We start from the raw sequence: 13,932 nt of genomic DNA on the forward strand, positions 1-13,932 counted from the left end.
CGATGGTTTACAACTAAGGTGCTTGGATGCGGGAGAAGCCCGTGAGGCAATGGAGTCAGTACACTCAGGAATTTGTGGGGCCCATATGGGAGGAGCGGTATTGGCATAGAAAATCATAAGGCAAGGCTTCTATTGGCTCACCATGGAAAGAGATTGTAACGAATATGCGAAGAAATGCCATGATTGTCAAATCCACGGAGATTACAATCATTTACCAGCTATGGAACTGCACGTGTTAGCACCCATTTGGCCGTTTGCGGCTTGGGGCATTGATATCATCGGAGAGGTGAGGCCTAATGCTTTGAACGGGCACAAATTCATTGCAGTCGCTATTGATTACTTCACCAAGTGGGTAGAGGCAGAATCATTTAGCAAGTTGGGGTCTAAACAGATGAGGAAGTTCATTGAAAAGCACTTGATCACCAGGTTCGGAGTGCCTCATCACATGATCACGGATAATGGGGTCCAGTTTCAAGGAGAAGTGAAAAGTCTATTCCAAGAATACGGTATTGAACATCATAAGTCTTCTCCGTATCGTCCGCAAGCTAATGGCGCAATAGAGGCGGCTAATAAGAACCTTAAAAGGATTCTCGTAAAGACAGTAGACTCGCACCGGAACTGGCACGAACAGCTTCCGCTCACTTTATGGGCTTATCGCACGACAGTTAGAACGTCAACTGGGGCAACACCGTTCTCCTTGGTATACGGTGCGGAAGCCGTTCTCCCGATTGAGATTGAAAAGCGATCGTTGAGAATCGCAGAAGAAGCAGAGATTCCCGAGACGGAATGGGTGAAGAAGCGATATGAGCAGTTGGCATTGGTGGACGAGAAAAGGATGGAGGCCCTTTACCATGTGCAGTTATATCAGAGAAGGATGACCCGAGCCTTCAACAAAAAGGTCAAGGCTAGCCCTATCAAAGAAGGAGACCTGGTGCTGAAACAGATCCGAGTGACGCACACCAACCCTAGGGGCAAGTTTAGGCTTAACTGGGAAGGACCGTTCTTCGTGAAGAAGATCCTGAGCAAAGGGGCGGTGAAGCTTACTACTATGGACGACATGGAGTTCTCCGAACCTACCAATCTGGATAGGCTTAAGAAATACTTTTCGTAAAAAAAAAAAAGGAAAAAAGAAACGAGAATTCCCGATAGGTTGAAAACCCACAAAGGGCGGCCTATGCAACAATAAGGGACATCCCAATGGGTGAAAACCCGAAAGGGCACTCATTTGAAAATTCCGGGATAGTAAAAGGAGAGATGAAAAATCGCTGGGATCTGAAAACCGAAAAAAGGCAGGTCCTGGTAACAGTAGTTGTATCTTGAGCAATTATAAAAATAATGTATAAGCGGCTAAGTATTTCTATTGTTTGTAAATAAATAAAGGCATGAATATATTTGAAGAGGATGATTGGAATCATTACAATCTACTGAATGCATGGTAATATGAATCATGAGTTATACATTTCTTACCTCTCTTTTCACATAAAAAGCCTACGTCCTATCCATCCCTCTCCCTATATACAAGCTATACATCGGGGTAATACTAATGAAAAACCTACAAATAATAAGCCTAATAAGGGGGAAGATCCCAGTAATCCTCAAAGTCCCTCAGACGGGAAGCCCGCTCCGCAGATAAGGCCTCCTCGGCAACTCGAAGTCTCTCCTCGGCGGCAAGGCGCCCCGCGGTCTCCACTCGCGCCCTCTCCTCTGCAGCAAGACGCCCCTCGGTCTCCGCTCGCATCACCCCGGACCAATGATCATTCCTCTCCCAATAGACCTGGCCGACCCTGGCATCGGCCTCCCGCTGCAACTCACTCCTCCTCTGCTCGTTTGCATGTGTTGGTGTGCCCTAGTTCATAGGCATTGGTTCTTATAAAATGTATTTGTGTCACATTAATAAAGGCATTAATCTAGTTCATTTATATCTTGTGCTATAATATGAATAGAGAATCCATTGATTGATAATCATAAAACCATATCCCAAGTCTATTCTATCATGGGAATGATTAGGACCACAGACTTGTATATTCGACGACTGTATGGTAACAATTGATACTAGCCATAGCACTTGATAAGTCAGTTGTGAATATGGGTACATGTTGTATACATGTGACTGGATCGATCCGCCCGAGAAAACTACATGGCGGTTGTGTCATTAGTTTTCTTAAGTATGTCTCTAACTGTCTTCAGACTAGATTTCATTATAATATCAATGTGGGAGCCGGTTCACTTTGACATACGCCTAACAGGTCTGTAACAGGATGCCAAATACGGGTATGATTGGGTGAACAGGTGAACACATTAGTATTGATGGTGAAGTGATGGAATTACCACTCACATAACAGTGAGATGATATCACAGGCCACTTGATAAGTGAGATTGATAAGTGTGTGGCCACACCCAGATAAGTAGTTTACTTATCTGATTCATTAATCTACTTAAGATCAAGAAATATCATAAACATCAGAGAGGATGACAGCCGCCATGCCTCTAGTTTATAATATCGATATCAAATGGTAAAAGACGTTAAGAGATAACTACAGGGTCTCTGCATCTTTAGACTGCTGAAATAGCTGTATTGGTTAGGGACAGTAATGGTTTGCTAGAACCCACTTACTGTCTGTGGGCCGTGAGCCCACTGCTAGCTAAGGACAGTCCCATAGGATCGTGCACATTGAACATCTGAGTTAGAACTTATAGAACGGTACACTGGAGGGATGAGATTAATTAATTGGTTGACAGTAAAATGTCAAGGTAATTAATTGGTGGTTAATTAATTGATTAATTGATACTTTGTATCAATGTAATTGATTAATGGATTTAGGCGTTGAGTATTTAATTGGTTAATTAGTTTACTGGTTGTAATTAATTAATTTGTAAATTAATGAAATTGCATTCGTGAATAATTAATCAAACTAATACGTCAATTTATTAATTAGTGTTATTTATTTAATTGGGATAATTAAATTTAATCTAATTGTAACTAATTGCATAGAATAAATACTATTGGTATTTATTTAAGTGATTATGTTAGGATTAGGTTAGTTTTGTAATTAACCAATTAATCCTAAACCAATTAGGTTTAGGAATAACTACACTATATATAATAAAAGCCTAAAACCTAAAACTATCTAATTAACCTAATACACATTCAGCGGGCACATGATTTGGGGGGAATTTTGATTCTTCCGCCACTATCGATATTCATATGCATAAGAATATTTGGAAAATTTCATTATCTCTCTAGTTCTTCTTCGTTCTTCGGCTAGCACCGGTTCTAGCTCAATAGATGTTCGTGCACCTGACTACGGAGATCTTACTACCTTGTGGATTCTTCAGCCGTCTTTAGAAGAGACAGTCCGGGTATGTTTATATCCTTAAACGGATTAAAAGGTTTTATTCAATCAATGGTTAACGGACAAAGATCAATTAAAAGGGATTAGAAATAAATTTTAAACCGCAATTCCGCTGCGCTACAGTTGATTAACTGGCAATAATCCCTAACAGCATGGAGATCGCTCTTAGAAAAAAAAGAAAAAGAACATTGAAACAAGGCAACAACAGAAGTCATACATACATATGTGCATACATTCCACTACACTAAAATAAAATAAGGATACTTACCAGGTGGCTGGTGCAACGAAGGCTAAGTCGCTCTCGGAGATAACCAGACAACCCCACATAGTCGGTGCACGTCTCCCTCGAAGTCTAGAGGGCGTCCGGGGGATCAAACGGTATCCTCGATGTGAAAGCAGGAGGAGCTATCTCAACACCGGCATAAGCCACTCCGGACTCGTCATAGTGAACTATTGAGAAGTCCCTCCCAAAGTCGGGGATAGGTACGCCTAAAAGGGGCCACTCCGGCCGGGTGACGCCCGAGGACTCACCCGCGTAATAAGAAGGCTCGCCCGCAGGCGTTCGAGCCTGAGCACCATCAAAGAAGTCGGACATCCGAGCACTCCTCAAAGAACCCTCCTGCATATGGAGACACAATGAGTATCCCTAACCACCTAGCAAATACAGAATGAAAAACGGTCAAGCACTCACCGGGAGCTCCTCCCTACCAAAAACCGCTGCGACAGCCTCGGCTGAAAACACGTCCGTCCTAGGATCCACCTACATCGCAACCTCGGGGGCATCCGCCGGAGTCAACAAGGTCGATAAATAGTGAGCACGACCCCCTGCATGGTCCCACACGTCTCGAGGGGCAAACTGGCGGGTCAGGTCGCGACGAATGTCCGACAGAGGCATGGTCCTCATGGCAAACATGGACACGGGAATCTCGCCAGGTGTCTAGTGCGAGGCGCTAACCCCGGTAATGCCCCGATCGTCCAAGTACCATGCCCGCACGCAGGGGCCTATAAGTACGCACCGCTGCCCCTGGATGCGGGTAACATACGTGTAGTCAGGACCAAAGTCGAGGTCATCCCATCCGAATCGAATCTGAAAATAAAAAAGAAAATTCAAGTCCGATCAAACGAAAATCTAGCGTAGTTAGAAGATGTTCACCTGCCCCAGAGTCCGCGAGTCGATCCACGCTAGGAATCGCGCCACTGTCCGCCTCTCCTCGGCGCCTAAATCAAACTCACTCCACCGAGCCATAAATGGAGGCCTAACCACCCGCGGTCTATGCCGACGCTCGTATGGAAGGATCCGCCTCTCATAGGCCCAAACCTGCTCGCAGAAACAAAGGTTACTAACAGAAATCGCGAAAAGAATAAAGAAACAAGTTAAGGATGAAAGACGTACCATGAGAGCAAAGGTGTAACCACCGAAGTCCTTGCGCTTCCGGCAAGTCAGATCCAAAAACTTATATAGAAAAGCCAAATCGGCTCCTGCCCAATCATAAGATGACACTGCGTCCAAATCACGAAAGGCCTGGATAAGACCCGCGTGTATCGTCCCGCTCTTGGTGCGGAAGATCGTCTCGCCCAAGGCGTATAGAAGAAAGCTGCGAACAGCCAGATCAGTGTCGTCTAGCCCACAGGAGTCCCTGTGGCTCAATAGTCCGGAGGTGGTAATAAACTTTGTCGGGGTGGACTTGACCCCCGTGTAGACTCCAGGTCCAATCAGAGCAGCTAACTCGTCGCGGTTGACCCAGGGACGCACCATGTCGAAGAAGAGGGGAACCGGGATACCACTCCCCCGCAATCCGATCAGCAGGGAGAAGTCACGGGGCGAGATCGTCATCTCCCCAAACGAAAAGTGGAAGGTGTGGGTCAAGTCTACCCATCTCTCACATAAGGCGCGAAGGCCGAATCGATCACACACTCTGTTGGCGTGAGGCAACACCAGGATAAAGGGCTCAAAGCCCAACTCTCGAACCCGGGCTTTAGCCGCCGGGCTCAACATGGCATACCAGACATGGATCTCCTCAGTGGTCCCGAAAATACCAATGACCTGGAAGAAACAGAACGGGTAAGTTTAAATCTCGCTCCTAGGCTTGTGCCTAATAAAGGTTTGTTAACCTAGTTGTTCTTTCGGTAATGCTTAAGTCTAACCTAGAGACTCTTTGTCAATTAGGACCGTCATTTGGTGAAATTTTGTTCTTAGGGTCGTTTGTATAAGATTTGACTAGTTCATTATTTGGTGTTCCACTCTCCCGCGTGTTGGCAAAGAGATTGATCCAATTTTAACATTTAATTTGGTCGTTTAGGCTTTTTCTACTATTCACGTGCACTATTCACGTTTTTACTATTCACGTGCACTATTCACGTTGTTACTATTCACGTGCACTATTCACGTTTTCACTATTCATGTGCTATTCACGTTTCTACTGTTGACATGCATTGTTCGTGTTTTTACTATTCACATGCATATAATTCACATTCTTTCAAAAGATAAATAAGGTGTTGCTTGCGGACGAAGAAATTCGTGTTTTCTAGCTAAAGTCTTCTAAAGCGACTTAGAGGTTAGCATGCAAATCATGTTCAAAGTAGGGCTACTAAAGCCTAGAAGTCTAGTCAAAGGATAACAGAGTAGAAGGGTACTTACCTGGTTAGAGTGGGTCCGGCTCAGATGTGAAGCAGGATCCTGAAAAGGGGCCACTGTAGTCAGGTTCTCAAAACCCGCATCCATGCCTTTCGTACCATCGTATTTATCCAAATCCATCACGAGAATGATCCAAATTAGAAGTTAGAGAGAGAGAGAAGAGAGAGAAGGTGTGGGGTTGAAATGAAACCCCACCACCTTATATAAGAAAAGGGAATGGCATTCCCGTAAATAGCGAAAAAGGTACGATGTGACATAAAGGTAAAAAGTAAATAATTAATTACCAGGTGCACAAACCTCCGATCTGCAGTCCGTTTCAGCCTGCGTTTCTGCCAGACGGTGACCGATAACATCAAGATATGACTCCAGACGACAGCCAAATTTTACAGAACAGTGGTGCCAGTCAAAATACAGACGACAGTCAACGGAAAAATAATTGTTAGTCTAAATCGTTCCAGACGAAAAGATAAGGACGCTCTTATCAAGCAACTCAAATACCCGAGACGATAGCTCCAGTAAAGATACAGACGATAGCGCTTTAGAATTCAGAATTGTTAGAAAGAACCGGGGTTGCTTTTGAGCCATTTTACCCGCGGTCGTGGACCGGGGTTGCTTTTGAGCCATTTTACCTGCGGTCGTGGACCAGGGTTGCTTTTGAGCCATTTTATCCACGGTCGTGGACCGAGGTTGCTTTTGAGCCATTTTACCCGCGGTCGTGGACCGGGGTTGCTTTTGAGCCATTTTACCCGCGGTCGTGGACCGGGGTTGCTTTTGAGCCATTTTACCCGCGGCCGTGGACCAGGGTTGCTTTTGAGCCATCTTACCCGCGGTCGTGGACCAGGGTTGCTTTTGAGCCCTTTTACCCGCGGTCGTGGACCAGGGTTGCTGTGAGCCATTTTACCCGCGGTCGTAGACCAGGGTCGCTTTTGAGCCATTTTACCCGCGGTCGTGGACCAGGGTTGCTTTTGAGCCATTTTTACCCGTGATCGATTTAGAGACTAGGGTCGCTAGAAAGAGCTTTCTACCCGCAGTCAATTTAGGCTATGGTCCTTAAGAAGAACATCCGCCAGCAGCCGATTCAAAGGCAAGGACGGAGAGGATCGAAGACGATGCTGGAGCGTGCAGCGCAGAGATCAGGTATTCTTCCTCCTACTCTTTACGTGTCTTTTACTTTAATATATTTACATTGCATGTGTTGCGTTAGCAAAAAACGTTTTCAAAACACACACATCACTGTCAAAATAGGAAAGTAGAGGCAACTGTAGACACTGAGTCGGAGGACCTGTGACGAAAATCTAAAACAAGACGGTTGAAGCGGTTGTTTCCGGGAGTTTTAACGCAAAAAAAAATATATAATAAAAAACGAGAGGTCAGTAGGAGTCGCGATCGCCGAGTGGACGGCTCGCGAGTGTTCAGCAACGTGGTGCGAGCGCCTAGCGGCAGTCGTCGCGTGCCCAACGACAGTTGGACGCGCGCCCGACAGCGCGGGATGCACGCCTGACGGCCGCTGGGCACGCACGCCCGACAACATGGGGCGCACGCCCGACGGCCGCTGGGCGCGCGCGCCCGGCAGCCTCCGGGTGAGCGCCCAACGACGTTGGGCGTTGGACGAACGCCCAACTGCGGTGGGCGAACGCTCAACCTTCGTTGGGCGGACGCCCAACGTGGTTGGGCGAACGCCCAACGTATGTTGGGCGTTCGCCCAACTAAGTTGGGCGTCCGCCCAACATAAGTTGGGCGTTCGCCCAACCTACTTTGGGCGACGCCCAACTTTAGTCGGGCGTAGCCCAAAGATTCCGGGATCCGTGCCTATATAAGGCACGGATCCCCATGCATTTAAGGGAGGGTGAATTTTTAGAGCTTTCTCAGTCTAGACATTTTTAGAGAGAGAAAGTCAATTTTTTGGAGAAAATATTTTTTTTTCCCAAAAAAATCCAAATTTTCCAAAGTTGAATATTTTATCGAAAACACGAAAAACACCGAAAAATCACGATTCACGGAATCAACCGACTTCGACTGTCAGATACCGATCTTGAGGTATTATCCGAGGACTAGACTCGTTTTATTTTATTTAATTTATTTCCTTTATTTATTTATTTTTATGTTATAGTTTTATTTATTTAGTTATTTATCACGCTTTATTTAATTTTTCGTATTCATTTAATTTTCGCCTCGTGTTAAATAAACGTTCGGTTTTGTTTTGAAATAAAAACCTCGTTTTAATATCCCAATACGAACCGTGATCCGATTCAAAGGTAGTTCGGGATTAAAAAACGTTGTAATTATAAGTTTTCAAAATTTTTCTAAATAACGTTTTAAATAAAAAAAACATCGTTTAGGAACCTCCGTTATAGACTATGATCCATTTTTTATAGTTCGGAGGTCCAAAACGATAGAATAGATCTAATCCAAAGTGTTTGAATAAATCTGGAAAGTTGTGGACTGTTTCTGTAATTCTCCTTTTTCTGTCACTAACAGCAGATTGGCGATGGATTTTCCGTCGGTAATCTGCTGGAAACCGAAAATCACCCTTTTAAACCATTTTCTCAACTTTTTGGCATTTTAATCCTTTATATATATACGTATAATTATGTAACATATCGGTAGAAATTATTTTTGAGGTATTTACTTAATAACTACCTATATACTTACTTATTTTGTAGTTTTGATTATGATTTTCATTGATTTGGTTTTGGTATGTATGTATATATATTCTTGGGTTATCAAATGATGGTTTAGCTATTATTTAGGGAAGGGTATTTTCTATGTACTTATTATATCAAACTTATTTTCTAGTTTTTATGGTTTTCATTATTTTCACATAGTTATAAGTAGGATAAAAATGTACTCTATTTAATATTTTCACTATCATTTCTTATACCTATATATTTATTACTTATTATCCTCTTACTCATTTTTTTATCATTATTTTTAGACAAAATGCATATATACATGTATATAACCTTTTGTTTTTCTTATTCTTTTGACATTTAGGTGTATGTGTTTTAAATGGGTTTTATTTGGTGAATTTTGAGATTTAATTCATTACTTGTTGTCATGTTATCTACATAAAGGATAATTGAGTGAAAGAGGGGAAAATAAACCACAAAAAGAGAGTTTAATTTGTTTGTTTAAATTAAAGCTTTTCTAGATATTCCTAAAGTGTAAATAACGTTTTCTTGTCATTTTTAAACCATTTCCAAAATATCACGTGTTGAAACCTTAATTCGTTCCAACGACGGATTAAGCGAACCTTGTAATTAAAATCGTGTTGTTGTAAATAATAGAGTTTTGAATCGTTTTCTTACTCAAATGGATTTGTACAAAAATAATTGGACTTGTATGCCTAATCACGTTTTTGGAGTTAAAGTTTTTATTCCACATTTTCAAACATTCGAGTCGTTCCAACGGCGATTCGAGTCGATGTCATGTAAAGTAACGGGGTTTTAAAACGTACCTAAATCGTTCCAACGGCGATTAAGGTACGAACCATGTAAATAAACTCGTTTTTGGGGAATGAGATTAGCTTAGAGTTAGTGTATAAAGCATAAATCACCTTGTGAATAAATCAATTCTTCCTTCTCCCCCTCTCTCTCCTATGTATTTTTAATTCATGTAAATGGGTGATTCTTTACTAAAGTGGCTTTTAATGACATGCTCAAAACGGTTTTCAAAGCGAGAAAGAAAATGTTTCAAATGAATTTTAAACTTAAAGAAATATGTGATTAGTCCGTTATCGCCTAACACGCTGAGTAGGAGGCCGGTGGTTCATAACCGGGCGATGTCGGGGTGCCTAGTAGCCTTTCTCCGGAAAGGAGCTAGCCTTCTCGGCTCGTACCTAAGTTTCCCGAACCCTCACCGGTCTCCCGCAAGGGATCGGTATTCATTTTCCCATTCGTGGGTGGCGACTCTTCCATACTCCGAGCTCCGGTCCTGCCGAGCAGCTTGATTCCACGATTGGTTGCTTTCGGCGCCAATCACCGCTTACGTCGCCATGAGGTGTCCACCCCCCAGTCCGCCCGGGCGAGGCCGTTCGGCACCTTGTCTAACAGCAGGTTATGACTCAGTTGCAGGTGGAGGTTGTGGCTCATTTGCAGGTTGTGGCTCACTCATTGGTGCAGGTTGTGACTCATCAGTTCGTTGCACAGATTGTGGCTCATCAACAAACAACGAGCAATCCTCAAATTCAAGTGAAACATCATCACCTAGACTAACAACATCATTCTCTGAACCCTCCATATAATCACTGTCATCGTCATCCTCAACATCTTCTCCAAAATCCATTGTTGTCCCCATATACATATCACCACTAACGTATTCATCTTCATCAGCATCACTAATAGAACCATTGTCCTGCATCATATCAGCCCCTACATTACCCTGCATCATCTCAGCCCATTCCTCATCATCCCCTTCACCGGCAACTCCTTTCTCAGCCCCTACATCATCTCAGCCCATTCCTCATCATCCCCTTCACCAGCAACTCCTTTCTCAGCCCCGACATTACCCTGCATCCTCTCATTCCATTCCTCATCATCCCCTTCCTCATTACCCTGCATCCTCTCATTCCATTCCTCATCATCCCCTTCACCAGCCCCTTCCTCACCAGCCCCTTCCTCATTAGCCCCTTCCACAACCTGTGGTGCCGCATCAGTCATATCCACATTAAGTGGTGGGCTAAGGGCTTCAAAATATATATCCCATTCTGGATAATCCTTGTCTGCTATACACATGAAGGTTACGTTCTTATCATCCACTATCTCTTCATATGAGACCTCACCAGTTCAACCAATAACATGATACCATATGCGACATCCATGTCTAAACCCCAAGTCACTATAATACCCTAAAAGCTGGGAAAAAAACGACAACAAATCTTTATCCACATCAACCTCTGCCACATCCCCTCCAATATACTCCATAGAATCATCATACAATGACCATTTCCCTCCGTAATGAAGTATCAGGGTTATAAAATCCGTCATAGTCTGATACAAATAATATGTCCACACATTCAGTAATCATACTAATAATGTACATACATTCAGTAATCATACATGACATGCAAACAACTAAAAGGGAGGAAAAAACAAAAGGCTGCTCAACAAATCAACAAATATGATAACTTTATCATCCAACACAAACGAAAACCCTAAATCGAACAATGAAAGCAAGAACGATAAGTTGAAGGTGGAAGAATTTTCATACCTTGTCTGACACGTCAACCCAAGTTAGCCCGCTCAACTTCCCTACTTGCGATGCAGAAACGAAGTAAGAACCATGCCCTTTAACACGAAATTACGGTGTAAATCCTTCGACTTGATGCTCTATTACTCGTTCATAGTAGTTTAAGTGAGAAACGAGTTGTGATTCATGTCTGTACTAGGGCTTAAGTTCGTAATGTTTGCTGGTTTTGTGGAGAAGATGAAGAGGATTTAGAATATCAAAGGTCAAACGTTTAATGGGTTTTAAATCGATCAGTGTCTTTTTATATTTTCAATTTTTTTTAATGATAAAAATACCATCGGCCACGTCATCACCCTTGACGCAAATTCTACCATTTCCGCGATTTTGGTAACGGTGTCAACCACGAGTACCTGTTTACAAAAAAAAAACCACAGGTACCACATCGCAAATCGGCGAAACCACAAGGTAATTATTTGTAATTAACCCGAAAATCAATTCAATTCCCTAAAAAACTTTTAAATTGGAAATAGCCTAATTAAAATTGAGGCTTCGGTTTTTATTTTTGACTAGAGGTTTCAATTTTTCATATATATATATATATATATTAAAGATGGGTTAGTAAGGAAGGATAGTAAATATATACAGATTATGTTATTAATGAGTGTATCATTCTTTTTAACTACAATTTTTATAAGTCTATAAAAAAAGGTTAAAATATATGAATATCATAAGTACAAACTAAATTATATCACCAAACTTAATTCTTAATATATCATTATTTTCTATATATTATGATTTTATACCATAATGTAAAAATTCTAGACCCTAATTCATAAATCATAAACCTTAGAAAATATATTTTAGACTTCTAATTTATAAATTTTAATCTTTAAAATATATTAAAAGTACTGATTTTACCATTACTTGACATAATTATAGATAGTTTTTTAACAGTGAATTTATATGTAAATTATCCATAAAAAACTACAACTTTTTATAACTATATGTTTAGCATAATAAAATACTACATACAATTATACAAAATAAAATCAATATTTCAACTATTAAAATAAAAACAGTTAATAAAAACACAGTGAGGTGAAATGAAACTGAAACAAAATTAATAAAAGAAAATATAAACATTATATTTCAAAAATAGTTAAAAATATATATAAAAAACTGTAATATGATAAAATAAAAAATTACTTAGAACTATTTTGGGAAAAAATAAAAATAAATAAAAATAATAATAAAAAAATAAAATTAATATAGAGATAAAGAGGTAAAAATAAATTAGTATAACAAACAAAACAAAAATTAAAAATTTAAATAGAGATTAAGTAGAATTTTATCGGCTTAATATATTATCAGCTTTCTGAACTTGTTCAAAAATTTTGATTGACCTCTAAATTTACATGGAGTCTCGTTAGCCTTTTAAACTCGTTTAAAATAACTTATTGGTCACCTCGATTTATTTAAAGTAATCTATTGGCCCCTTAAACTTGCTAATAAATTAACTTTGTGTTTTATATATATATTTAATCATAAGACTTTAAATAAGATGGTCAATTAAGTTTTTTTTTTTTTTTTTTTTGTACAAGTTGATGAGACAATTGATGTATAAAAAAATAAAAAATAATTGTATTAATAAACCAAACACGGATAAAAAGAAATATATATTTTCGAAAATAACAACGAAAATGAAATTGAAATTGAATGTGAACTTAAAAAAGTGTAGAAAAGAAAAATGAAATACTTTCTTCTCTCCTCTCAGCCTCAGCCTTTAGTAGTACTGTACTATATATAATATAAATAGAGGCGGGTTGCGCTAGGGTGGTCCTTGGTACAGATGTAATTAGAATAGGGACTCGGAAGGGAAGGGAGAGAATATAGTTAGTAGTTACACAGTATTGGGTGGGGACCCACTATAACAGGACTTCTATTGCACGTCGCACCAGCATTCGTTGTTAAGCAACGTTGACCCTTCTCCTTACACGTGGCGACTGTACGTTACTCATTCTCCACGTTTCTTCCATGCTCTCCTTTCTTTCTTTATTTTTATTTTCTTAAATTGTTTTCCGCTTCTTTTATTTCACGGATTACATGCCCTTTTTATTTTATATAACTAACCGTACCCACATATGTTATAACTTGTGAAAAAAAAAAAAAATTGTTGATCGGAACACTTTTTTATGAGGTGTTATTGGGATCGGTCGGGATATATTCTAATATTAAAATCAGTAATATTTCTGAGAATAAACTGTAAGTATAAAAGTATGAAATTAGTAAATGTACCTTTAATCCTAAAAAGCTAGAATATTTATATAGATTTCTATAATCTTCAACATGAATGGGGAAGCAGGTGAAAAGTCATGTTTAATAAATGACTTTTAGATGGTTATTAACCATTTGTGTAACGGTTCTCATAATTATGAATGTTAATATCACTTTGTCCTTTTGGCTTCTTTGTATCTGTCCTAGAGAATCGTCGACGGATCTTTATCCATAAGAGTATGGATGGCAGATCCTTCATTCTTTATCTAATTATCCTTTATATTTAATTGTTACAAAATAATCAAGTTTGGAGAGTTGGTGAGACACTTGCAAAATTTAGGGAGCTAATCTAATTTTATAGACAAGTTTAGGGAGCTGGTGATACGAAATAAGCAAGTTTATAAAGTTGGTGAGACACTTGCAAAGTTCAGGGAGCCAATCTATTATTTTGGACAAGTTTATAAAGTTGGTGAGACACTTGCA

Source organism: Euphorbia lathyris, chromosome 2 (assembly GCF_963576675.1).
Source record: "Euphorbia lathyris chromosome 2, ddEupLath1.1, whole genome shotgun sequence".
NCBI classification, from domain to species: Eukaryota; Viridiplantae; Streptophyta; class Magnoliopsida; order Malpighiales; family Euphorbiaceae; genus Euphorbia; species Euphorbia lathyris.